This window comes from Adiantum capillus-veneris, chromosome 23, assembly GCF_014529385.1.
Source record: "Adiantum capillus-veneris isolate H3 chromosome 23, ASM1452938v2, whole genome shotgun sequence".
Classification (NCBI taxonomy): domain Eukaryota; kingdom Viridiplantae; phylum Streptophyta; class Polypodiopsida; order Polypodiales; family Pteridaceae; genus Adiantum; species Adiantum capillus-veneris.
This window is the reverse complement of record NC_140953.1, coordinates 67,053,327-67,075,223: the sequence shown is the minus strand read 5'-3', so window position 1 is coordinate 67,075,223 and position 21,897 is coordinate 67,053,327. Positions and strand designations below refer to the sequence as shown.

At 45.0% G+C, this 21,897-nt stretch overlaps 1 protein-coding gene and 1 pseudogene across 2 annotated transcripts in view; one reads left to right on the top strand and one right to left on the bottom strand.

Annotated features, from left to right (window-relative positions):
* LOC147427906 (uncharacterized) overlaps positions 1-20,575 on the top strand; it is a 30,505-nt pseudogene extending 9,930 nt beyond the window's left edge.
* The window catches only part of ZIP4 (Clathrin adaptor complexes medium subunit family protein), a 79,355-nt gene that overhangs the window by 18,439 nt on the left and 39,019 nt on the right, over positions 1-21,897 (bottom strand). The gene's annotated exons all lie outside the window — the stretch shown is intronic.

Genomic DNA, 21,897 nt, shown 5'->3' with positions numbered 1-21,897 from the left:
ATGATGGTCAGGAGACCGATAGGGACGCCATGGAAGCATCTCCTAAAATTTAGGGAACTGCTATTTTTGACCGGAAAATGTGTTCGCGTCATTAGCTCTAGAATGACAAGGGGAACATTTTATTGCTCTGCTGCCAAGTCAACTGACGCACCAGTTGAGATATTTTTAGCAGGGAAAGCCCAAACTCGGAAACTGGGCGACGTGTCAGCCTGTGAGCGATTCTGCCACTCTGGGAGGCAAAAACGAGTTGCATATCAACAAAGGGGGCGCCATTTTCAGCCTCAGGTGGATTGTAGCAAGTACAGAAGCTATGGAATGCTTACCTTGCCCTCTATGCACCGTATGGTGACGGGAGTGATGCCCTGCACGCTACATACTCGTCTCTTTCTCCCCTACGTACAGTATGTTATGCCCCACTAGTGGGCTTCTCATTTGACCTATGTACAGTTCTGGGGGTTTATGCGCGTTTGCCAAGGCAAGAGCCTTCTGAACAGGAACCGGATTAGCTAATTGCTAATCCCCCACAGGTACGCACAGTTCCATCACGAAAGATTGCGAGTTTGGAGAGTTTTCTCGTGTAAAAACTCGTCCAATTCACAGGGGAACTGTCCCATTGCGTGCAGGAGCCCTTGAGACACGCGTAGGCATGTTCGCTCCGCTAAAAACGATCCAAAACAGGGAATTACAGCCTGCTGTGTTTTTCTGCAAGTTTAGGGTTTTGTACCTAAACTGCAAGGGAACATTGGGGGAGCCTCGTGAGAGCCTTGGGATGCGTGTACAGGCTTTTGGGCTCCCGGCGGTGAAAAACAGAGAATTACAGCCCGCTGAATTTCTGTGACAGCTCACCAGAAAGCTTCCAGATATCGAGGGAATCCGTCCTAGACAGGTGTTTTTGACCTACAGGGGTTTTTGCGCCGTTATGCTATCGAAATCCGGTCGAAAACCTGCGTTTTCAGCCCTCGCCAGGTTTGGACAGCTTTGTGAAAGCTTGTGCTAAGTGGTCGGATCATCTACCTTAATTTGAATAAAGAAATACCGAAAGGGGCGCCAATCTTTGGGCCTACAGGGTGTCGGTCTCGTGTGCGCAATGACATTCTAGTCGCTGGACGCAACTGTGTTCTCTTCCCTTCTCAGTGCTCTGTGTAAAGTTAACAGGTAATTGAAATAGTACGGCCCTCTAGGTTGTACGGGCCGGTTATATGGTTCCATCGACGGGATAGTCACTTTTTCTTCAAAAAGTGCAGCGTGGATTGTTGTGGGTGAAAGCAACACAGAGCTTGTCGATATGGCAGACAAGAGAGACCAAGTACCTGAAGAGGGATCTTCCTCACATGGCCAGGGTGTCGGTCTCGTGTGCGCAGTGACATTCTAGTCGCTGGACGCAACTGTGTTCTCTTCCCTTCTCAGTGCTCTCTGTAAAGTTAACAGGTAATTGAAATAGTACCGCCCTCTAGGTTGTACGGGCCGGTTATATGGTTCCATCGACGGGATAGTCACTTTTTCTTCAAAAAGTGCAGCGTGGATTGTTGTGGGTGAAAGCAACACAGAGCTTGTCGATATGGCAGACAAGAGAGACCAAGTACCTGAAGAGGGATCTTCCTCACATGGCACAGAGAAAATTCATTCAACTCTTCAAGAAGAGGACAGGTTGTTTAGAACTCAACTGCGTTGTTGCATAGACATGTTTCAGCAGTTGGCTAGCAACCCAAGGATGCAGGAATTCTTATAGGCTCCGACACAGGGTTTTCACCCTCCTACACAGGGCATGACTGGGCCGTTGCAAGAAAAGGAGATTTCCAATGCGCAGAGGACTCATGATGCTCGAGGGAAAGCCCATGTGGTTGAGGAACTAGCGGTGTCCAATGATCCAAAGCAACTTGCTTTAGCTGGACAGGTACCGTTTGTGAATGGTCAAGGGAGCAATGAACAGGCTATGCGTCAGACCCTTCCATTACCTAATACTTATCTTGGTGATTTTAGAGGTGGTTCAGTGTTTCAAGCTATGGCTGGACCTTCCACAGGTTATATGCTAGGGAATGTGTTCGGGACAATGCAAACAGGCATGGGTAACCCTATGTATGCGAACATGGATGTCCAACCTGGTTTTCAGGGTGCCTATGGCCAGTTTCGAGTGCCTGGAACACAATTTGGTATGGCTGGTTTTTCGCAGCCATACGTACAAAATGCAGATATGACTCAATGAGTGAAAAGAGACACAAGGGGAGGCTGGACAAGCCCTTCTTTCTTGGGATTCCTGTCACTCTTCAACAAAACACGACAGTTGATGCGAGTGCTGGAATGAACACTCATGGAGCACCACTGCTACAGGCACCTGTTTATGATAATGTGGCTCCTTTGAGTCATCCTAAGCATTACAAGGAAGGTGGGCAGGGAGTGAAGTTTGAAACTTTCAGAGGAACTGAGGACCAATTAAAGGCTTTGACCTTTATACAGCAGTTCAATGCAGCTTATGCTGGAGGCAACTTCACGGAATCTTCAAAGATACGCAAGGCTGCCACTTTCTTGAAGGGGAATGCGCTTCAATGGTGGACTGCATTGCTGAACCAAGGTCAAGCCCCAACAACGTGGGTCCAATTCAAACAACTTTTTGCGCCTGCATGGTTGACAAACACTTTTGAAGTGGATGTAATGACGGAATGGCACGAGTTGAATGCTAAACAGTGTGCGGATCTGGAAGAGTACAATAAACAGTTTTGGGCCGCACTGACCTCTTACAGGTTTGTGCCTTTGTCAGAACAAATTGAGAAGTACGGTTGCGGATTGCCCAAGAAAATCAGGGACTACTGCACAAAGACTACTGTCATGAATATGTTTCAATTGATAGAGAATGCAAGAGTGGCCAACAATCTGTCGAAGGGAGATTCCGATGGATTTAATAGCCACAAGAAAGGGGCCCAGGGCAAACAGTTTTCAGCCAAGGGCAATGTTGCAGCAAAGCCTTCTGAGTCTCCTACAAAGAAGCCCTCCAATCAAGAAGCTGATACGTCCAAGAAGCAGTCTAAATCTTCTTCGGAACGAGGACAAGGACAAAAAAGGCATTTTTCTGGTAAAACTTTTCAAGAAAGGAAAGCTCTTAGGGAGGCCAAGAAATGCTACATTTGTGAACAGGAAGGACACTTTGCAAATGAATGCCCACAGAAGAAGTCACAGGATAAGGATGACAAGTCAGACCATAAAGGGAAGAAGCCAAAGCCGAGTGCAGGACTTGTTCCAGATTTGGTTGGAGATCAGCCAAACACAGATGCCACGGAGCTGTGCAGACCTTGGGGCAAAGTTAGAGACCAGAGAGTGCTGGTTTTCTTTGATCCAGGAGCCCGTGCAAATTTCATATCACCAGAATTGGCATCAAAGTTGGGCATTCGTGCAGAGGAGATGGGTATGACAGGCGAAGCAGGTTTGGCATGCCCAGGACATTCAGAGCCTGTTACTCCCATTCTCGGAAAGCTTCGTTTGCACATTCAGAGCTATGTGGATGCGGAAGAATTTCATATTATGCCACTTGAGGGCTGTGATGTGTTACTGGGTATCCCATGGTGTTACAGGTTGCATGCTATGGTGGATACTTACAACAAAAAGATTACCCTTGTACATAGAGGAAAGACTCATGTCCTTGATGTAAAGCTTAAAGGCGAGTCTGTTCCAGTTGTTTCTGCTTCTGCTATTTCATCTGTAATAAAGAATCATCTTTCTGCGTACTTGATCTTTGCAAAAGAAGTACCTCAAGTTGTATCTAATTTGTCTACCTTAGATAAAGACAAGTCAACTTTTTTGAGTGGTTTCAGTGATTGTTTTTCGGACTCTTTGCCAGGGGAGTTACCTCCTGAGAGACCTGAGGATCATACTATAGATCTTGTGCCAGGTTCTAGTCCACCGAATAAACCACCATACAGGGTTAGTGCAGCCCAGCAGAAAGAGATTATGGGTCCGGTCAACGAGCTTTTAGAGAAGGGGCTGATTCAGCCCAGTTCATCCCCTTTTTTTTCGCCTGTACTCTTAGTGCAGAAGAAGGATGGTTCATGGCGCATGTGCATTGACTATCGCGCCTTGAATAAGAATACTATCAAGAACAGGTTCCCCATACCGAGGATAGATGACATTCTGGATCGGCTTGAGCGAGCGTCATTGTTTACAAGAATAGACCTAAAGAGCGGGTATCATCAGATACGCATTAGACCAGAAGATGTCCATAAGACTGCGTTCAAGACAACATTTGGTCTCTATGAGTTTCTTGTCATGCCATTTGGTCTCACAAATGCTCCTGCCACATTTAGTAGAATGATGGACAGAATTTTTAGACCACATAGAAACTTCGTGGGTACCTTCTTTGATGACATGATTGTCTACTCAAAGTCTGAAGAGGAGCATAGGGATCACTTGACCGCAGTTTTCAATGAGCTACGCAAGAATAGGCTACTCATCAATGCGAAGAAAAGTGAGTTCTTTTTGCAAGAAATTCACTTCCTTGGGCACATTGTTTCAAAGGATGGGGTACGCATGGATCCCGCTAAAGTGGAAGCAATTAGGTCATGGACAGACTTGAAGTCCGTACATGACATTCGAAGCTTTCTAGGCTTATGTTCCTATTACAGGAGGTTCATCCGAAATTTTGCTGAGATTGCTTCTCCACTCCATGCACTGCAAGGAAAAGGAGTTACCTTCAAGTGGACAGCCAAGGAAATTTTAGCGTTCAAACACTTGAAAGAGAAGCTGACTTCAGATCCGGTAATTATTTTGCCAAATCTTTCAAAACCTTTTGTGGTTCAATGTGATGCGTGTGGCCATAGTCTCGGTGCAGTTTTAATGCAGAATGGCCGAGTAGTCACATATGAGAGCAGAATTCTTTTGAAGACTGAAAGGAACTTGCAAGTCTATGAGAAAGAATTGCTGGTAGTAATTCATGCTCTCACTAGTTGGAAACACTATTTGCTAGGGGCTGATTTTGTTGTCCAAACGGATCATCAAACCTTGCGATATTTTCTTACACAGACGAAATTGTCTGAGAAGCACATGCGATGGGCAAACATCTTGTCAATGTTCCATTTTCAGATTGTGCATGTGCAAGGGAAAAAGAACGTGGTGGCCGATGCGTTGTCACGAAAGCCCCAAATTTCAGCAGTGTCAGTTCCGTACCATTGTGAACTAGACGAAATGAAGACACAATATGCTGAAGATTCAGATTTTGCAAGGATCTATGACCAGCTTGTTGATGGGCAACATCATGAGCACTATATGCTTAAGAATGACTTTCTCATGATGCATGGAAAGTTATGCATTACTAAACAATTACGGCCAAAGATTTTGATGGAAAGTCATGCTCCACCTTATGCTGGGCATCGTGGAATTGATGCGACAGTGAAAGCGGTTGAGGCATTCTTCTATTGGCCAGCTTTGCGTTAAGATGACACATTTGTAAGATCATGCTTAGTATGCCAAAAAGTCAAATTTGACAGACAAAAGCAACCGGGATTGTTGCAGCCATTGCCGATCCTTGATAGGCCATGGGAAAGTATAGCAATGGACTTTATCCTTGATCTTCCAAGGACGCAAACAGGAAATGATGGGATTTGGACTATCATTTGTAGGTTCAGTAAGCAGGCCCATTTCATTCCTGTTAGGAAGAAGATAAAGCTAGAACACATGGTCAACATATTCATGAGCAATATCTTTAAATATCATGGGATGCCTCAGTCAATTGTCAATGACAGGGATCCACATATGACGAGTCTTTTCTGGAAGGCATTGTTTGAGAACATGGGCACTACGCTCAAGTTCTCTTCTTCGTTTCATCCACAAACTGATGGACAGTCAGAAGAGGCAAATTCTATTGTCTTGGACCTACTCAAATGTTATGTCTCAGAGCACAAGGCAACTTGGGAACACCATCTCCCATTGGTTGAATATGCTTACAATAACACTGTGCATACATCAACAGGTAAGGCACCATTTGAGATAGTGGAAGGAGGAAAGAAAGTCCCACCCATTTTGCAGACTAAGGACAAGATATTTGAGGCAGACAAGTATGTGCAAGATATGGATGAAACATACAGGAAGATAAAGATTGCTCTTGAGAAGACTCAGGCTAAGCAAAAGAAAGCTGCTGATCGTCACCGTCGTGAACTTGTATTTTCACTTGGTGATTGGGTACTTTTGTGCTTTGAAAAGGCCAGGTTAAGGAAAAGGAAAGGCAAGGAACGCTTGTTTCCTAAGCTCAGTATGCGATATTATGGTCCTTTTCAGATTTCAGAAAAGATCAGCGATGTAGCTTACAGGTTAAAGCTACCAGAAGGCTGGAAAATACATAATGCTTTTCATGTCAGCCTTCTAAGGCCCTTTGTTGGTGATGTGCCAGAGAATGTGCTTGATGAGGAACAACCCGAAGTGGAAGAATTGGATGAAATCCTTGTTCCTGAACAGATATTGGCACATAAAGAAAGAAAGGTTAGAGGAAAAGTTGCAAGACGCTATTTGGTGAAGTTCAAGAACTATCCATCATTAGATGCCAAATGGATGGAAGAGTCTGAATTGCTTGATTCACCTCAGCTATTGCAATTGTATCTTGAAGCCTTTCAAATGGAACCCACAGTGACTTGATGTAGCCTTTTTGGAGCAAGGCAAGAGCATGGTTCATGATGCTCAAGAGAGTAGTTAAGCAATTGTATCTACTCTTTCCATACAGAATTTAGCTAGAGAAGTTTGTGCTGAACAGTACACTAGAAGACTTCTATGCTTGATATATGTGTCGTAGCCAGGTTGGTGGGATTGTTTAATCGTCCAACGCTACATTTCCGGAAGCATGTATATCTTGGATTCCCATCATAGAATATATGTGATATCAGGAGATATCTGCATGTATTATTGGCATGCAAGCGAGGTCGCTTGCAGTATTTCAAGGGTGGGGTGTGTCACCAAGAGGTGTATTTTTCCTGTTGCCTTCCGTAAATAAGTATTAGATATATTTATTTTATTTTTACTTGTTTGTCCCAAAACCCTTGAAAAGGTGCAAGTGGACATTGCATGGCCAGTGTGAAACAGCTGCAGCCAAATGGGTTTCTCACATCGGGGATCTAGGTCGGTCAGACAAGGACTGCCCGGGCCAGTTAGCACTGAATTCTGATGAGTATGAAAGCTCGTGTGCGCCAAACTGGAATTTGGGCCACTCGTCAAGTCACTGCAACTTTATAGGTTGAAAGGGGCCAATAAATTAACCCACATTGTAGATGTTGGTCAAATGGTAGTCTTCAATGATGGTCAAGAGACCGATAGGGACGCCATGGAAGCATCTCCTAAAATTTAGGGAACTGCTATTTTTGACCGGAAAATGAGTTCGCGTCATTAGCTCTAGAATGACAAGGGGAACATTTTATTGCTCTGCTGCCAAGTCAACTGACGCACCAGTTGAGATATTTTTAGCAGGGAAAGCCCAAACTCGGAAATTGGGCGACGTGTCAGCCTGTGAGCGATTCTGCCACTCTGGGAGGCAAAAACGAGCTGCATATCAACAAAGGGGGCGCCATTTTCAGCCTCAGGTGGATTGTAGCAAGTACAGAAGCTATGGAATGCTTACCTTGCCCTCTATGCACCGTATGGTGACGGGAGTGATGCCCTGCACGCTACATACTCGTCTCTTTCTCCCCTACGTACAGTATGTTATGCCCCACTAGTGGGCTTCTCATTTGACCTATGTACAGTTCTGGGGGTTTATGCGCGTTTGCCAAGGCAAGAGCCTTCTGAACAGGAACCGGATTAGCTAATTGCTAATCCCCCACAGGTACGCACAGTTCCATCACGAAAGATTGCGAGTTTGGAGAGTTTTCTCGCGTGAAAACTCGTCCAATTCACAGGGGAACTGTCCCATTGCGTGCGGGAGCCCTTGGGACACGCGTAGGCGTGTTCGCTCCGCTAAAAACGATCCAAAACAGGGAATTACAGCCTGCTGTGTTTTTCTGCAGGTTTAGGGTTTCGTACCTAAACTGCAAGGGAACATCGGGGGAGCCTTGTGAGAGCCTTGTGATGCGTGTACAGGCTTTTGGGCTCCCGGCACTGAAAAACAGAGAATTACAGCCCCCTGAATTTCTGTGACAGCTCACCAGAAAGCTTCCAGATATCGAGGGAATCCGTCCTAGACAGGTGTTTTTGACCTACAGGGGTTTTTGCGCCGTTATGCTGTCGAAATCCAATCGAAAACCTGTGTTTTCAGCCCTCGCCAGGTTTGGACAGGTTTGTGAAAGCTTGTGCTAAGTGGTCATATTATCTACCTTAATTTGAATAAAGAAATACCAAAAGGGGCGCCAATCTTGGGGGCCTACAGGGTGTCGGTCTCGTGTGCGCAGTGACATTCTAGTCGCTGGACGCAACTGTGTTCTCTTCCCTTCTCAGTGCTCTGTGTAAAGTTAACAGGTAATTGAAATAGTACCGCCCTCTACGTTGTACGGGCCGGTTATAGCTTGTATAGACTTCTTCTCAATAATAAAGATACTATTACGCGGGGGACCAGCCCATCTTCTGGTCCGCAGTACTGTGTCGATCTTCTCACTCTCTATCTCTCTCTCTATTTATTTCTCTCTATATCCTCTGGCTTCAGTAATAAGTGATAAATCCTATTTATCGAATGTATTTTATATTGTTATGCGCTCCCGTTTGTGACAGTGGTATCAGAGCATGGTCTCCTCTCTTTCTCTGTAAAGGAGGACGACTCTAGGAAGATACGGGAAGAAGCCATGACAAGACAAGAGAGAAGTAAGCAGGCGGAACCCTAAGTCCTGCAAGGACAAGCTCGCAGAGTTGGAAATTTTTTTCTCTCTGCAAGAAGTCGACACAAGGCTTGGGATTCTCTGAAAAGGCGACAAGAGCATGATGCTCAAGAACCTAGAGAATCCAAGGAGCGGAATGCTCGAGATTCTTCAAAATCCAGAAAATATCCATGAACGTCAATCCAGAACTATAGCCATGAAATCCCGTCATTCCGGGAAGGATATGAAGAAGGTCTCTAGACCTAGGAACACTTCCAGTCAAGTTTGATACTTTTGACAGAAGGGAAGATGCCCCGAAAGCTACCGCTTTGATTCGACAAGTTTGAAGTTGCCTTTGCAAACGGCAATTTCTGAAAAAGCGTCGAAGATGAGGCATGTGATTAAACACCTCAAGGGGATTGCAAGTACTTGGTGGTATACCAAAGCTCTGCAAGGAACTTACAACAAGACTTGGATTCAATTCAAGGCTGAATTTTTCGACAAATTTTTTTCCTCTACACTTTGAGGAAGGCATCCAAGAAGATTGGGATGGGTTTACCCAATAGGAACACTAGTGAGTCAAAGCAAGTAGTGGTTCACTCTTGCCAAGGTAGCTCCACTCTCGATCCTCTCTGAGGAAGGAAAGATGAAGAAATTCAACAAAGGACTTTTGCCCGAATTTTGTAGACGCATCTACAAAATTCTTTGCAACAGATGGTAGAGTCAGCAATAAAAGCTGAAAGTGTACACCTTAGTGTACATAGAATCCAATCCCCGTAGTGGGACGGGAATCATTGAACACAGAAAGTTTGGAGTAAGGGAATTCAATCTAACTCTTGAGTTCTTGAATAGAAGACCCTTGAACTTTAAGTGAGAGGGCAGGTTTTCAATCAAAGTTACATCTTTGAGGAAATCATAAAGTGCATTGTGCTTGTTTGCTCTTTTGCACAAGATATGGTTATGTCTAACCGGGACTACCACTCTCGAGTGTTTATGAGAGCAGGATCAAACTGAAACATTGTTTTCTAAAATGAATTGGTTTGCTTAACTAGCCGGAAGATCAACTATTGATTTGGTATCCGATAATTCCTGAATAGATTACCTGCTACTGCGGGTAGGAAAATTAGAAGGAACCATTCTGAGCTTTCCAGCAAAGAAAAGCTTTCATCAAGCTTGAATACTCTTTAAGCCCACACCCCCTACCCGGTCAGGGAAGACATGGTAGTGCTTTTCGCACAAGTGAATGAACACTCTTTACGAGGGAAGGAACAAGTGACAACTACGGCCCGTGCTCGAGGAATCCAAGGATTGAAATCCTAGATTATTTGATGAGCGGGTTTTGCTCTAAGATTGAGCCAAGAGATCGTCAGGTTGAGAGTCTTCGCTCTAAGGATCTTACGAAGGGAAGGTAATTCCCCAGGTTCATTGAAACTCTAACACAGCGTAAGAATTATGTACACTTTTGAGTACATGGATAACACACGAAGATGCAGAACTATGCCAAGGAACTGGATGAGAGTTTGTTATACTCTTGGGCGCCTTTTTGCGCGCAAGGATATTCCAACACGAGAATCTCTATTTGAGATGTGTTTGGTAGAAGGAATTTGAGTTTCTCTACGGAGAAGAGGTTTTCTGATGGTGATCATTGAGTACGCTATGTGCTTTTACCATTACAGTAGCAACTTCTGGTTGCGGTATATGTTTCTCCATGAGCAGATCAGGTAGCATTTACACGTGAGGAAGTCTATGTCGGCATTGCAACTGTGCATGTGATTGCATCTAGGGACGCCTGGGAAGTGCTGTGAAAGCATTGTTTTTAACTTATAACGTTTTATTGAGTTTTTGGACAGATTCAAACCATTTTTAAAGGTGACTGATCGCCCACTTAATAACTGGGCAGCCATCTGATAAATAAGGCAACAGATCAGCCATCGTTTCCTCCCTCTCTTTTTTTGGCAGAGCATCGAAAAAAAAAACGAAAAAAAAAAATTGGAAAAAAAAAAAAACGGCCGCAATCTCTATTTGTGCGCGTGGCTAGGAGCTATAAAAGCATCACATGCCCTTACTCAAAGAGGAGGACCAATCTTTGCAAGGAGGAGATGCTGCTGCAGATTTCAGCCGTAAAGAAGACGTTGCCGGTGATGCCCATGGCTGCCCCAAGTGTACTAGATGTCGCCAAGACCCAGTGCGCGAGTTCCGCGAAGAAGTGCCTACGAAGCGTGTTTCCATCGCGACAAGTTGCTGTTTTTCTCTGTTTTCAGCCCATAAACGTCGTAGGCGGGGCTGATTTACGAGAAGGAACTGGAGAACACACCTCTTTTGTGTGTAGGATTGGCAGAGAGGATTTTCTATGGAGAGATCTCTTCCGGGGAATTGCTTTTCGAGAACGGAGTTGCGTTTCGAGCGTCGAGACTTTGAAGGTAACGATTTTCATGTTATGAACTCTGAGTATTTGTTTGCAGGTGTACTTCCTCTTAGTGAGGGAGTAGGAGCAGAGGAAGGTATGAGCCTCTGCAAGAGAAAAGCGCTCTGAGGAACTAGAGCCAGATCAGCCCAAGGGTTTCGTACCCGAGTTTGGGAAGTAGCTCCACAGATCGGAGAGAGGTAGTCTCTCAAGTTGTGATCCGGAAGTTGGGATTCCCAAGTAAGGACTTCGTGTCCGGGAAAGCAGAGTTGTTCTGCGGGAAGAGGACTCTGGAAAGAGAATTGGAAAAGAGTTGCAGGAATGCCATGCCCCGAGTCTGGAAGGTGAGATCCAGAGGCGAGAACCTTGATTCTCGAGGAATTGGAATAAGGAACGGAAGCTCCTTGGAATAGGGTTTTGCCCTAGGGATCGGAAGCTGAGGCTTCCGAGAACCATCAAGTCTTATTCTAGAACGAACGTGGTAATACGTTCGGTTCAAGTGCTTGTATAGACTTCTCCTCAGTAATAAAGATACTATCACGGGGGGGGACCAGCCCATCTTCTAGTCCGCAGTACTGTGTCGATCTTCTCACTCTCTATCTCTCTCTCTATTTATTTCTCTCTATATCCTCTGGCTTCAGTAATAAATGATAAATCCTATTTATCCGAATGTATTTTATATTGTTATGCGCTCCCGTTTGTGACAGAGGCTCACATAGTATAACCGGCATGTACAACGTAGAGGGCGGTACTATTTCAATTACCTGTTAACTTTATACAGAGCACTGAGAAGGGAAGAGAACACAGTTGCGTCCAGCGACTAGAATGTCACTGCGCACACGAGACCGACACCTTGTAGGCCCCAAAGACTGGCGCCCCTTTCAGTATTTGTTTATTCAAATTAAGGTAGACGATCCGACCACTTCGCACAAGCTTTCACAAAGCTGTCCAAACCTGGCGAGGGCTGAAAACACAGGTTTTCGACCTGCTTTTGGTAGCATAATAGCGCAAAAACCCCTGTAGGTCAAAAACACCTGTCTAGGACGGATTCCCTTGCTATCTGGAAGCTTTCTGGTGACCTGTCATAGAAATTCAGCGGGCTGTAATTCCCTGCTTTTCACTGCCGGGTGCCCAAAAGCCTGTACACGCATCCCAAGGCTCTCAAGAGGCTCCTCCGGTGTTCCCTTGCAGTTTAGGTGCGAAACCCTAAACCTGCAGAAAAACACAGCAGGCTGTAATTCGCTGTTTCAGATCGTTTTTAGCGGAGCGAACACGCCTAAGCGTGTCCCAAGGGCTCCCGCACGCAATAGGAAAGTTCCCCTGTGAATCGGACGAGTTTTCACGCGAGAAAACTCTCCAAACTCGCAATCTTTCGCAATGGAACTGTGCGTACCTGTGGGGGATTAGCAATTAGCTAATCCGGTTCCTGTTCAGAAGGCTCTTGCCTTGGCAAACGCGCATAAACCCCCAGAACTGTACATGTTTATCTGAGTAGTCCAACTAGTGGGGCATTACCATATGTGCCAAAGGGGAGAGAGAGATGCACGAGAGCAAATCATCGTGCTACATGAGACAGAGGAGAAGGCAAGCTTTCCATTAAAGCTGTAGACCTGCACCCACTACTCACACACACACTGTAGGTCACTTCTGTGTGAAAAATCAACCCCCTCTCTCTCTTGGGCGCCTCCTCCAACTGAGGTGTCCTGCAGACTGACCTCCTCTTGCCAAGTGTCCAGTTTGCCCCTTTGAGTTAATTCTCTAGTTCCCACTCACTTATAAAGTTGTAAGTGACTTTCCGAGTGGCCCAGATTTCGTTTGGCGGGCAAAGGCTTCCATACTCATCAAAATTCAGTGCTAACTGGCCCGACCAGTCCCAGACTGACCAACCCAGACTCCCGTTGTGAGAAACCTATTCGGCCGCAGGCGTTTCACACTGGCCATGCAATGTCCACTTGCACCTTTTCAAGGGTTCCGAGGAAAACAAGTAAAAATAAAATAAATAAAAATATCTAGTACTTATTTACGGAAGGCAATAGGAAAAATACACCTCCTGGAGACACACCCCACCCTTGAAATACTGCAAGCGACCTCGCTTGCATGCCAATAATACATGCAATATCTCCTGATATCACATATATTCTATGATGGGAATCCAAGATATACATGCTTCCGGAAATGTAGCGTTGGACAATTAAACAATCCCACCAACCTAGCTACGACACATATATCAAGCATAGAAGTCTTCTAGTGTACTCTCAAGCACAAACTTCTCTAGCTAAATTCTGTATGGAAAGAGTAGATACAATTACTTAACTACTCTCTTGAGCATCATGAACCATGCTCTTGCCTTGCTCCAGAAAAGGCTACATCCAGTCACTGTGCGTTCCATCTGAAAGGCTTCAAGATACAATTGCAATAGCTGAGGTGAATCAACCAATTCAGACTCTTCCATCCATTTGGCATCCAACGATGGATAGTTCTTGAACTTCACCAAATAGCGTCTTGCAACCTTTCATCTAACCTATCTTTCTTTATGTGCCAATATCTGTTCAAGAACAAGGATTTCATCCAATTCTTCCACTTCGGGGTGTTCCTCATCAAGCATATTCTTTGGCACATCACCAACAAAGGGTCTTAGAAGGCTGACATGAAAAGCATTATGTATTTTCCAGCCTTCTGGTAGCTTTAACCTGTAAGCTACATCGCTGATCTTTTCTGAAATCTGAAAAGGACCATAATATCGCATACTGAGCTTAGGAAACAAGCGTTCCTTGCCTTTCCTTTTCCTTAACCTGGCCTTTTCAAAGCGCAAAAGTACCCAATCACCAAGTGAAAATACAAGTTCACGACGGTGACGATCAGCAGCTTTCTTTTGCTTAGCCTGAGTCTTTTCAAGAGCAATCTTTATCTTCCTGTATGTTTCATCCATATCTTGCACATACTTGTCTGCCTCAAAAATCTTGTCCTTAGTCTGCAAAATGGGCGGGACTTTCTTCCCTCCTTCCACTATCTCAAATGGTGCCTTACCTATTGACGTATGCACAGTGTTATTGTAAGCATATTCAACCAATGGAAGATGGTGTTCCCAAGTTGCCTTGTGCTCTGACTCATAACATTTGAGCAGGTCCAGAACAGTAGAATTTGCCTCTTCTGACTGTCCATCAGTTTGCGAATGAAACGAAGAAGAGAACTTTAGCGTAGTGCCCATGTTCTCAAACAATGCCTTCCAGAAAAGACTCGTCATATGTGGATCCCTGTCACTGACAATTGACTGAGGCATCCCGTGATATGTAAAGATATTGCTCATAAATATCTTGACCATGTGTTCTGGCTTTATCTTCTTCCTCACAAGAATGAAATGGGCCTGCTTACTGAACCTACAAATAATAGTCCAAATCCCATCATTGCCTGTTTGCGTCCTTGGAAGATCAAAGATAAAGTCCATTGCTATGCTTTCCCATGGCCTATCAGGGATCGGCAATGGCTGCAACAATCCCGGTTTCTTTTGCCTGTCAAATTTGACTTTTTGGCAAACTAAGCATGATCTTACAAAGTGTCAACATCTTGACCCAAAGCTGGCCAATAGAAGAATGCCTGAACCCCTTTCACTGTCGCATCAATTCCACGATGCCCAGCATAAGGTGGAGCGTGACTTTCCATCAAAATCTTTGGCCGTAACTGTTTAGTAACGCATAACTTTCCATGCATCATGAGAAAGTCATTCTTAAGCATATAGTGCTCATGATGTTGCCCATCAACAAGCTGGTCATAGATCCTTGCAAAATCTGAATCTTCAGCATATTGTGTCTTCATTTCGTCTAGTTCACAATGGTACGGAACTGACACTGCTGAAATTTGGGGCTTTCGTGACAACGCATCGGCCACCACGTTCTTTTTCCCTTGCACATGCACAATCTGAAAATGGAACATTGACAAGATGTTTGCCCATCGCATGTGCTTCTCAGACAACTTCGTCTGTGTGAGAAATATCGCAAGGTTTGATGATCCGTTTGGATAACAAAATCAGCCCCCAGCAGATAGTGTTTCCAACTAGTGAGAGCATGAATTACTGCCAACAATTCTTTCTCATAGACTTGCAAGTTCCTTTCAGTCTTCAAAAGAATTCTGCTCTCATATGCGACTACTCGGCCATTCTGCGTTAGAACTGCACCAAGACTATGGCCACACGCATCACATTGAACCACAAAAGGTTTTGAAAGATCTGGAAAAATGATTACAGGATCTGAAGTCAGCTTCTCTTTCAAGTGTTTGTACGCTAAAATTTCCTTGGCTGTCCACTTGAAAGTAACTCCTTTTCCTTGTAGTGCATGGAGTGGAGAAGCAATCTCAGCAAATTAACCTCCTGTAGTAGGAACATAAGCCTAGAAAGATTCAAATGTCATGTACGGACTTCAAGTCTGGCCATGACCTAATTGCTTCCACTTTAGCAGGATCCATGCGTACCCCATCCTTTGAAACAATGTGCCCAAGGAAGTGAATCTCTTGCAAAAAAAATTCACTCTTCTTCGCATTAATGAGTAGCTTGTTCGTACGTAACTCGTTGAAAACTTCAGTCAAGTGATCCCTATGCTCCTCTTCAGACTTCGAATAGACAATCATGTCGTCAAAGAAGGTACCCACGAAGTTTCTATGTGGTCTAAAAATTCTGTCCATCATTCTATTAAACGTGGCCGGAGCATTTGTGAGACCAAATGGCATAACAAGAAACTCATAGAGACCAAATGTTGTCCTGAACGCAGTCTTATGGACATCTTCTGGCCCAATGTGTATCTGATGGTACCCACTCTTTAGGTCTATTCTTGTAAACAATGACGCTCCCTCAAGCCGATCGAGAATGTCATCTATTCTTGGTATGGGGAACCTGTTCTTGATAGTATTCTTATTCAACGCGCGATAGTCAATGCACATGCGCCATGAACCATCCTTCTTCTGCACTAAGAGTACAGGCGAACAAAAAGGGGATGAACTGGGCTGAATCAGCCCCTTCTCTAAAAGCTCGTTGCCTTGACTCATAATCTCTTTCTGCTGGGCTGCACTAACCCTGTATGGTGGTCTATTCGGTGGACTAGAACCTGGCACAAGATCTATAGTATGATCCTCAGGTCTCTCAGGAGGTAACTCCCCTGGCAAAGAGTCCGAAAAACAATCACTGAAACCACTCAAAAAAGTTGACCTGTCTTTATCTAGGGTAGACAAATGAAATACAACTTGAGGTACTTCTTTTGCAAAGATCAAGTACGCAGAAAGATGATTCTTTATTACAGATGAAATAGAAGAAGCAGAAACAACTGGAACACTCGCCTTTAAGCTTTACATCAAGGACATGAGTCTTTCCTCTATGTACAAGGGTAATCTTTTTGTTGTAAGTATCCACCATAGCATGCAACCTGTAACACCATGGGATACCCAGTAACACATCACAGCCCTCAAGTGGCATAATATGAAATTCTTCCGCATCCACATAGCTCTGAATGTGCAAACGAAGCTTTCCCAAAATGGGAGTAATAGGCTCTTAATGACCTGGGCATGCCAAACCTGCTTCCCCTATCATACCCATCTCCTCTGCACGAATGCCCAACTTTGATGCCAATTCTGGTGATATGAAATTTGCACGGGCTCCTGGATTAAAGAAAACCAGCACTGTCTAGTCTCTAACTTTGCCCCAAGCTCTACACAGCTCCGTGGCATCTGTGTTTGGCTGGTCTCCAACCAAATCTGGAACAAGTCCTGCACTTGGCTTTGGCTTCTTCCCTTTATGGTCTGACTTGTCATCCTTATCCTGTGACTTCTTCTGTGGGCATTCATTTGAAAATGTCCTTCCTGTTTACAAATGTAGCATTTCTTGGCCTCCCTAAGAGCTTTCCGTTCTTCAAAAGTTTTGCCAGAAAAATGCCTCTTTTGTCCTTGTCCTCGTCCCGAAGAAGACTTAGACTGCTTCTTGGACCTATCACCTTCTTCAGTGGAGGGCTTCTTTGTGGGAGGCTCAGAAGGCTTTGTTGCAACATTGCCCTTGGCTGAAAACTGTTTGCCCTGGGACCCTTTCTTGTGGCTCTTAAATCCATCGGAATCTCCGTTCGACAGATTGCTGGCCACTCTTGCATTCTCTATCAACTAAAACATATTCATGACAGTAGTCTTTGTGCAATAGTCCCTGATTTTCTTGGGCAATCCGCAACAGTACTTCTAAATTTGTTCTGACAATGGCACAAACCTATAAGAGGTGACTGGCAACAGTGCGGCCCAAAACTGTTTATTGTACTCTTCCAGATTCGCACACTGTTTAGCATTCAACTCGTGCCATTCTGTCATCACATCCACTTCAAAAGTGTTTGTCAACCATGCAGGCGCAAAAAGCTGTTTGAATTGGACCCACGTTGTTGGGGCTTGACCCTGGTTCAACAATGCGGTCCACCATTGAAGCGCATTCCCTTTCAAGAAAGTGGTAGCCTTGCGTATCTTTGAAGATTCCGTGAAGTTTCCTCCAGCATAAGCTGCATCGAACTGCTGTATGAAGGTCAAAGCCTTCAATTGGTCCTCAGTTCCTCTGAAAGTTTCAAACTTCACTCCCTGCCCACCTTCCTTGTAATCCTTATGCTGACTCAAAGGAGCCACATTATCATAAACAGGTGCCTGTAACAGTGGTGCTCCATGAGTGTTCATTCCAGCACTCGCATCAACTGTTTTCCCTGTCATATCTGCATTTTGTACGCATGGCTGCGAAAAACCAGCCATACCAAATTGTGTTCCAGGCACTCGAAACTGGCCATAGGCACCCTAAAAACCTGGTTGGACACCCATGTTTGCGTACATAGGGTACCCATGCCTGTTTGCATTGTCCCGAACACATTCCCTGGCATATAACCTGTGGAAGGTCCAGCCATAGCTTGAAACACTGAACCACCTCCAAAATAACCAGGATAAGTATTAGGTAATGGAAGGGTCTGACACATAGCGTGTTCATTACTCCCTTGACCATTCACAAACGGTTCCTGTCCAGCTACAGCAAGTTGCTTTGGATCATTGGACACCGCTAGTTCCTCAACCACATGGGCTTTCCCTCGAGCATCATGAGTCCTCTACACATTGGAAATCTCCTTTTCCTGCAACGGCTTAGTCATGCCCTGTGTAGGAGGATGAAAACCCTATGTCGGAGCCTGTAAGAACTCCTGCATCCTTGGGTTGTTAGCTAACTGTTGAAACATGTCCATGCAGCAGCACAGTTCAGTTCTAAACAACCTGTCCTCTTCTTGAAGAATTGAAAGAACTTTCTCCGTGCCATGTGAGGAAGATCCCTCTTCAAGTACTTGGTCTCTCTTCTCTGCCATAACGACAAGCTCTGTGTTGCTTTCACCCACAACAATCCACGCTGCACTTTTTGAAGAAAAAGTGACTATCCCGTCGATGGAACCATATAACCGGCCTGTACAACGTAGAATGCGGTACTATTTCAATTACCTGTTAACTTTATACAGAGCACTGAGAAGGGAAGAGAACACAGTTGCGTCTAGCGACTAGAATGTCACTGCGCACACGAGACCAACACCCTGTAGGCCCCAAAGACTAGCGCCCCTTTCGGTATTTCTTTATTCAAATTAAGGTAGACGACCCGACCACTTCGCACAAGCTTTCACAAAGCTGTCCAAACTTGGCGAGGGCTGAAAACACAAGTTTTCGACCTGATTTTGGCAACATAACGGGGCAAAAACCCCTGTAGGTCAAAAACACCTGTCTAGGACGAATTCCCTTGCTATCTAGAAGCTTTCTGGTGAGCTGTCTCAGAAATTCAGCGGGCTGTAATTCCCTGTTTTTCACTGCCGGGTGCCCAAAAGCCTGTACACGCATCCCAAGGCTCTCACGAGGCTCCCCCGGTGTTCCCTTGCAGTTTAGGTGCGAAACCCTAAACATACAGAAAAACACAGCAGGCTGTAATTCGCTGTTTCGGATCGTTTTTAGCGGAGCGAACGCCTACGCGTGTCCCAAGGGCTCCCGCACGCAATGGGACAGCTCCCTTGTGAATTGGACGAGTTTTGACGCGAGAAAACTCTCCAAACTCGCAATCTGTCGCGATGGAACTGTGCGTACCTGTGGGGGATTAGCAATTAGCTAATCCGGTTCCTGTTGAGAAGGCTCTTGCCTTGGCAAACGCGCATAAACCCCCAGAACTGTACATGTTCATCTGAGTAGCCCTACTAGTGGGGCATTACCATATGTGCCAAAGGGGAGAGAGGGATGCACGAGAGCAAATCATTGCGCTACATGAGACAGAGGAGAAGGCAAGCTTTCCATTAAAGCTGTAGACCTGCACCCACTACTCACACACACACTGTAGGTCACTTCTGTGTGAAAAATCAGTCCCCCTCTCTCTCTTGGGCGCCTCCTCCAACTGAGGTGTCCTGCAGATTGACCTCCTCTTGCCAAGTGTCTAGTTTTCCCCTTTGAGTTAATTCTCTAGTTCCCACTCACTTATAAAGTTGTAAGTGACTTTCCGAGTGGCCCAGATTTCGTTTGGCGGAAACAGGCTTCCATACTCATCAAAATTCAGTGCTAACTAGCCCGACCAGTCCCAGACTAACCGACCCAGACTCCCGCTGTGAGAAACCTATTCGGCCGCAGCCGTTTCACACTGGCCATGCAATGTCCACTTGCACCTTTTCAAGGGTTCCGGGGAAAACGAGTAAAAATAAAATAAATAAAAATATCTAGTACTTATTTACGGAAGGCAACAGGAAAAATACACCTCCTGGTGACACAAAGTGCCAGGCTAGGTCCTAAGCTAAGATTGACATTAGATTGTAGCAGAAGCTTGTCCATGTAGCACAAGTGAAGTGCACACGTGACAACAGAGCTTCAAACAAAAGTACAAGAGTTAACAACAAAGAAAACAGCAATGGAAGAGCACCCACCAAAGATTGAAGAAGACAAGTCTATTGCTGAGGTAAACCAACAAAGCTTTTCCAAAGTAGTTTTGTTTGTTATTAAAGGAAAGGAGAGAGTACAAAGCATAAAAAGACATATCCGAATTGGAGGTCTTCCCGATGGATGGGACACACAAAGACATGAAGATGAACAAGATGAATTTGAATATACTAAACGATTGTCTCGGGTAGTCCCTTTCATTGAGTTGGTAGAACCAATGCATGCGGAAGTCAAAGGAGAGCAAGCAAAGGTCTTATACTTTGATATGAAAGAAAAGATAGCTGTCATGAATCAGACAAGGTCCTTAAAGGGTACATCAGTTTGGATATTAGACGAGCTAACACCTACCTAACTAAAGAACAGATCAGCAGAATTAGATAAAGTAAGAGAATCAAGAAAGAAGGGAAAGTGGGCAGTCTACACAGGAGGGAAATCCATCATTAGAGACTTTGTCGACAAATCACCTCCAAAACATAACACATGATGAAAGAAACATAATTGTACATCTTTTCTCTTTTTATAGAAAGCATGGGTGATACATGTTTGTAGCAGTAAGCTCATGACCATGGAGCTCTGAGCTACTGAGGTTGTTTCATTCTATTTTCCTTTTTGCTGAGCTGGAAGACAATGTAAAAGGGGTATTTTTAAACTGTTCCATAGGTCAATTTCAGCCTCCACTGAACGTTAATATATCTTTCTTTCTTTCTTTGCGCAGCTAGAGCAAAAACAGTCCCAGACATCTCTGATCCTCATACCCCATGACCCTAGAGAGTGGTCCAAAACCCTCTCTGAACACGCAGTGAAAGCGGCCTCGTATCTCATAGTAAACTGGCCAGTCGCATGTGTACTACAACTCTCTCTCAGTCTCCATGTGACATAGGGGACATGTACTGGCCTCTGCTTGTACTCCGCTATATCTACCAGTCTCGACCCGAAGCTGGGGTGAAGATGTGCGTATCTGGCCAATATCACATCGTATCCCATGATATAAGTGGGTGTCCATGTCTCTGGGCCTCGTCACAAAACCATCCTCAGTAAGCTGGAGAAGATGCTCTGTATAGAAAGCCCTGTGCGTATCTGGCCAATATCACATCGTATCCCATGAGATAAGTGGGTGTCCATGTATCTGGGCCTCGTCACAAAACCATCCTCAGTAAGCTGGAGAAGATGCTCTCTATAGAAAGCCATCTTCTTGCCTAGCTCCTATGCCAGACGTATCCAAGTCCTCCTCGTATCTAGCTGAGTCAGGTCCTTGCGGATGAGCCTTGACAACATTAGCGACTGTAGATCAGCCCATAGCCTTGTCACAGTCACAATCCCATTCAGCATCCCTAGCGTTTTCAGTTTTCAGCCTTTAGTCTCGCAGATCCAAGCATCAGTAGCAGATCCCATCAACATCTCAGCATCTAGGACCATTGTATCAGCATTTGTGTGATCTAAAGCAAATACCTCTCTAGTAATAGAGGAGGGGGCATGTCACGTGCACATCTAACCGTATGTGCATGTGGACAAGCTATCCCAGTTCCAGGGTTCAAGTTAGCCTAGGAAGTGTTTTGGCACCCTCGTGAGCCTATGCGTAGGCCGTGCATGTCGAGGCACTTAGAGTAGTTGCATACCCTCTGATTGCACAACCCAGTAGGGCCCAGCATGAGCATTTTCCACTTCATAAACCCAATTGAGCAGTGCAAACTTGCCTGGCATTTTTATTAATTTATTGTGGAATTTTCCAAGGTCGTAGGGCTGTAGGGGAGCATGCTCGACCCAGCTTGGGATTGCTATACAAGGAGAAGAGGGGGCGCCCATTTC